This window comes from Rattus norvegicus, chromosome 15 (assembly GCF_021556685.1).
Source record: "Rattus norvegicus strain SHRSP/BbbUtx chromosome 15, alternate assembly SHRSP_T2T, whole genome shotgun sequence".
NCBI classification, from domain to species: Eukaryota; Metazoa; Chordata; class Mammalia; order Rodentia; family Muridae; genus Rattus; species Rattus norvegicus.
Window position 1 is genome coordinate 18,949,938 of NC_141548.1, and position 5,545 is coordinate 18,955,482.

A 5,545-nucleotide genomic window follows, 5' to 3' on the forward strand; every position below is an offset into this window, starting at 1 on the left:
TAAAAAAACAGTTCTCATTTACCTGCTCAATCAAGGAACAAAATTTCATCCTTAACTGATCTGTGCACTCTTAATGGTACTAAAATTTTGGTTGTGATATTTATATATTACAGAATGTACAGTTTTGGAGAAATTCATCCTCAGAGATGTTAAACTGACCTACTTGGCCCCCCTGCTTTTGGTTGCTGCATAAAACTGCTTTGGGGATTGCGGCTGATTCCAGGTCATTTTGCCTCATCCAGCCTTTTAGATAGATCCAGTCAAGCCCTGAACCTTCGAAACATACAGAAATTAGATAACAGACGCCAAAAGTAGATATCTTAAGTCTAACTAATTTTTCTAATTTTCCTACCCCTGTCCAACCCTTTACTGAATTTCTCATCACCCATAACAGCAGGAAGTAGCTATGGAGAGTCATCAGACAATCCCCTGGATTTGGGTGTCTGGTTAATGGTTATTTTATAAATTATAGATAGTTGTCATTTTAAGGGATAACTTAGAAGTGGTCATAATTTTGAACAGGGAGGAAATAGATGGGATGAATTACTAAATTTTATCCTGGAACAAAACATTATGTAGCTATAATCATTTTTGATAAAAATATAATTGATACAAATTGAAGTTATACTTTCTTACATTGGTACAAAACTGTACAGATTTAAGGTTTTCATTGATGTGAATTTCTTATATTGATAAAAAACTTGAGATTAATATTGTTACTCTTAAATAGACTTTGTGCCTATACAAGTCATTTAAGAATATGAGATTTAGACCAGTCCTTCTAATTGCTGCTTTTAAAACTGTTTAAGATAATTAAACAACACCAGTTAAGGACCAGATAGCAATCTCATAGTTATATTAGATTCTAATTTAATTATAATAAAGTACCTTCAATTTACTCAAATAGAAATGGTTAAGAATAGCTAAGGTTTAACAGTTCAAGCTACTTCATCTTCAAAAACATCAAAAATCCACAGAATGTGACATTTAATGTTATTTAATCTTTTGACAATGAGGCATGTCTGCTCCAATTTCTCTATTCTCCTTCAAAGAAAAATTGAGAATCTTTACCTCCAGGCAAGATTACTTATGGTGGAAAGGGAGCCATGGGGCAGAAATTGCCTATTTCATGTGCAGACAAAATACTTTCCTGGAAAAGGACACAGGATATGGAATAGTCAACTGACAGTTCTGCCAAGACAGGGTAAACTGTCCTTCATAATCCTCCTTTGCAAAGCTTTGTCAGATGATTCTGGGCCAAAAGGCTAAAGATAGATGCTCCAACATTATAAGAAATTACAGTCACTATTGCTGTTGCCAAGAAGTGCTTGCTGACAGAGTTTGACATGGATGTCTCTTGAGAGACTCTGCCAGAGCCTTACTGATAAAGATGAGGATGCTTGCAACTAACCATCAGACTGAGCATGGGGACCCCAATGGAGGAATTAGAGAAAGGACTAAAGGAGCTGCAGGGGTTTGCAACCCTATAGGAAGAACAACATTATCAACCAACCAGACTCCCCAGAGCTCCCAGGGATTAAACCACCAACAAATGAGCACACATGGAGGGACTCATATCTCCAGCTGCATGTGTAGCAGAGGATGGCATTTTCTGGCATCAATAGGAAGAGAAGCCCTTGGTCCTGTGAAGGCTTGTTTCCCCAGTGTAGGGGAATGCCAGAGTGGTGAGGTAGAAGTAGGAGTGTGGGAGGGGGAGCATCCTCACAGAAACAGGGAAGGGAGAAGGGAGAGGGGGGAACTAGGAAAGGTGATAACATTTGAAATGTAAACACATAAAATATCCAATAAAAATGCCAAAAAAAGAGAAAGAAATTAGGAGGATTGTCCAGGTAGTCAGTTGTCTCTACAATTGTTTAAGTTTGAGAAGCTGTGTTTGGTGCTTCCCATATACCCAGGTAATGATTGAGTAGTTCTCAGATTTCTGACAGGGTTATAAACTAGTTATAGTCTCATAAACTCAAGTTATTTAACATCAAGAAACAGATTAAAGAGTGGAAGACATGGTTTTCACATGACATTGCAGGCTAAAATAAAAATGTAGTCTAGGGATAGAATCATAACTCTTTGAGTTAAGAATGAGGGTAAAGTACTTTATCTGATGGACAAATATGATGGACTGGATGTTAATTGTATAGCATACTTTGCAATTTACAGGATTATTATGGTTTTGTTCCATTTATGTCTTGGAGAAGAGGATATTTTTTGTTTGATATTTGGTTTTGGGGTTTTTTTCTTGTTACTTTTTTTGTTTGTTTATTTATTGGACAGAAAAGGTTAGATATAGGGGTAGTTCTGATGCTAAGGTCCTGTTCCCCAATTGGTTCTATATTCATCAATAAATATGTTAGCCCCCAGCATGCTAGGCAGAATAGGCATGACTTTTGGGTTCCCCCAGGCAGGCTAGCAAATACAGAAGGAAGAGAAAAGGAGTTTTCACCATGCCTCAGAGGGTGAAAAGCCAACCAGTCATGTGAGATATCAGGCAGAACAGTGATAGGACACTTCTCCAGCTCGGAAGTTGGGGTGTTGACCTGGGACTGAAGGTGGCTTAGCAACTGAAGCTAGAGCAGGTTGAGAGGAGATGAGCTAAGAGTATTGGGAAGGACATGCTAGCTGCAGTAGACTGGAGGCACCCCTCAGTTGAGCCAAGAAGGCAGGTTGAAATTGAGCAATGTGTGTGTCTGTGGTTTTCATCTGTGAATCCAAAATTCTCTTACTGGGAGCCTGGTAGCATGTCCTGTTTCCAGAGCTTTAGGCAGCGTAGCAAAAGCTACATGCAACATGCATGTGGTAAAACCTTGGGAACATGCTCCAAGAGCATTCTTCTAGCTAAGCTAACTGAGCCAAAAGCAGACCTGCCTGCCACATTACGTCTTGGCTCCAGGACTCAGTTTGGAAATTTCCACTCTCCAGAAAGGTGTTAGATAATGAGAATTACTCCCTATCATTAGGGCAAACCTCAAACATGAGAATGATGCCCCTAACAGGATAGCTTCTAGGCTCTAAGTTTTCATATGTGGGTAGAAAGATTGAAGGACTGTCCCACCCTAGTCAGGTTTTATAACTTTTAGGATCTGAGTGCAGACCACTGGTGGGAATGAGTGAGAGCAATGGAAATGAGGGCAAAGGCTTCAGCTTTAGAGCCAGCAGGATTTCTACCAGAGCTGCCAATTGGTTGTTTGACGATGTCAGGCTTCATGAAATAGAAATGTTTACAAGGTTTCAAAATAAACCCACAGAACAGAAGAGTCCTTGTGTATAGGAAGAGGTACTTTCAACATCCAAAGATTCAGAGCAGGATGCTCGACTCAGTTGGTAGAATGCATGAGGCCCAGATTCCATGTCCAGTACTGCATAAACCAGGAATATGGTGCACGTCTGTTTTCGCAGTAATTGGAAGGTGGAGGCAGGAAGATCAGGAGTTCAGGGTCATTCTCTGAGACAATAATGAATTCAGGGTAGCCCGGCTTACAAGAGACTCTGTCTCAAAAATTTAAACAAACAACAAAACACGCCCAGAAATAACAGCTACAATATGCAACACAAACTCATTCAAATGAAGTTTAATGCCATTTGCAAAGCTGTATAGATCTCCTCCAAATAGAAGCCCAAAGTCATGTTCACAAATAGAAACGAAGCTGCATAGGTGAGAGGAAGCTCCAGAAGGAGCTCTCTACTGAGATGGACATCTTGCATGCCCATTTGCACCGCCAAATAGTCAGTCTCTAATACTGTGGAAATATGGGAGGATCTTGGGATATTAAGTGTGTTTTTAGCATCAATCTGGACTAACCCACTGGGACTGCATTTTCAGTTCAGTGACAGCATGGGCATAGGCTCAGAAGCAAAACCCATTTGAAGGCAGAGAGGAGGCAGAGAACAGGCCACCCAGAAAATGCCCTACCAGGCAAAAATCCCAGGCTAATGAAGATGCCGCCATGAAACCAAGACATACACAGAAGTAAATTCAGTCAGGGAACCAAGGCAGGGAGAACAGGAGGGTGAGGACCATTAACAGGAGGGTGGCAGATATGAGTGCTGGAATTAGCGAATGACATTACTAAACTTCACTGGGCCTCATTTCTTTTACCAGTGACATGGCAATTAGGCAGAGTTCCTACCTACTAACACCATTGTAGATCTTAACTAACTAATTCTTCTTTTCCATTTGTGTGCGTGTATGTGTGCGTGTATGTGTGTGTGTGTGTGTGTGTGTGTGTGTGTGTGTGTGTGTGTGTGTGTGTATGTGGCCTGAGACCACACTGAGGCAGCGTCTCTCAGTCAGACCCACAGCTTTCCAATATGATTGGTTTCCTTAGCCAGCTTGTTCTGGGGAACCCTGTCACTGTCTTCTGAACCCTGCCTTACAAGCAGACTACCATCCCCAACTGACATCTCCATAGGTTCTGGGGATCTGAACCGTCATCCTCACACTTGTATAGCAAGGGCTTTGACCACAGAGCCATCTCCACAGCTCCCTGTTGTGGAATTTCAAAGCTTCTTTCAGCATAGCACCCAATGCACAGTAAGGACTGCCGGCATCATAGATGCTGTTGTTGTTAATTTACTGTGCAATCTGTCTTGTGTTAAGTTTATTTTTACCAGCTAACCAGGGTATGGAAAAATAGCAGAATTAACAGTTTAATGGGATGGCAATGATGCTTTTATTTAAGACAATGGCTTTTTCAGTAAACTAATCCTTAGTAGCTCTTTCCTCAGCACACCAAGCACATGGATACTAATTTAGCTTCAAGGTTTGGCTGTACAATCAGTGTGTATTCTGGCATCTAGTTTGTGTTGTGGGGCTAAAGCATGACAGTGCCCATAAAACTCTATTGTTTCTCATTATCAATATCATTAAAACAGTAATACAATACAATTCAATTTAAAATCTTCCGGGCAAACACAGAGGAGAGACTCAGCTGAAGCCATTTTCCAAAAGGAAAGTTAAAAATCAGTTTTCATCTTTTTCTTTTTTGGGGGGTGGGCTGTGATGATAAAATAAAAGGTTTGTAAATCGCAACGCATATTTCATCCCATGTCTACAAAAGGAAAGGTTTTAAAGATCTTTCAACTTACCGTCTCTAAAATATTTTGACCTCCACTTTTTATATTACCAGCAAAAGAGGCAATTTGTCTTTTCGATTTAAAGGGAGACACTGTCTGGAACACAGGGGAAACTATGCCATCTGCTGGCCGGAATGGAGAATTGCCAAGGAGCACACTTTCAGAAGAGGAGGTAGAACTGCTCAGTTTGCAAATGGAAAACCAAGCCACAGTTGGAGTCTCAGAAAGGTCACAGCTTGAATCACACTGCCCTGCTGCTTCTCCTGTGACAACGGGCTCTTGCTGGTCTCTAGGAACAGCATCCGCCTTTTCAACTCCGGAAGCAGGAAGCCATCCAGTGAAAGCCCGCTAGGAGTTCTGATAACTAGGTTCCTAGCTTTGTCCTTTGCCTGGCTGGGAATGCATCAGAGCCTGTGTTCCCTGGCCTGTACAGGGAGAGTATCAGACCATCACAGGG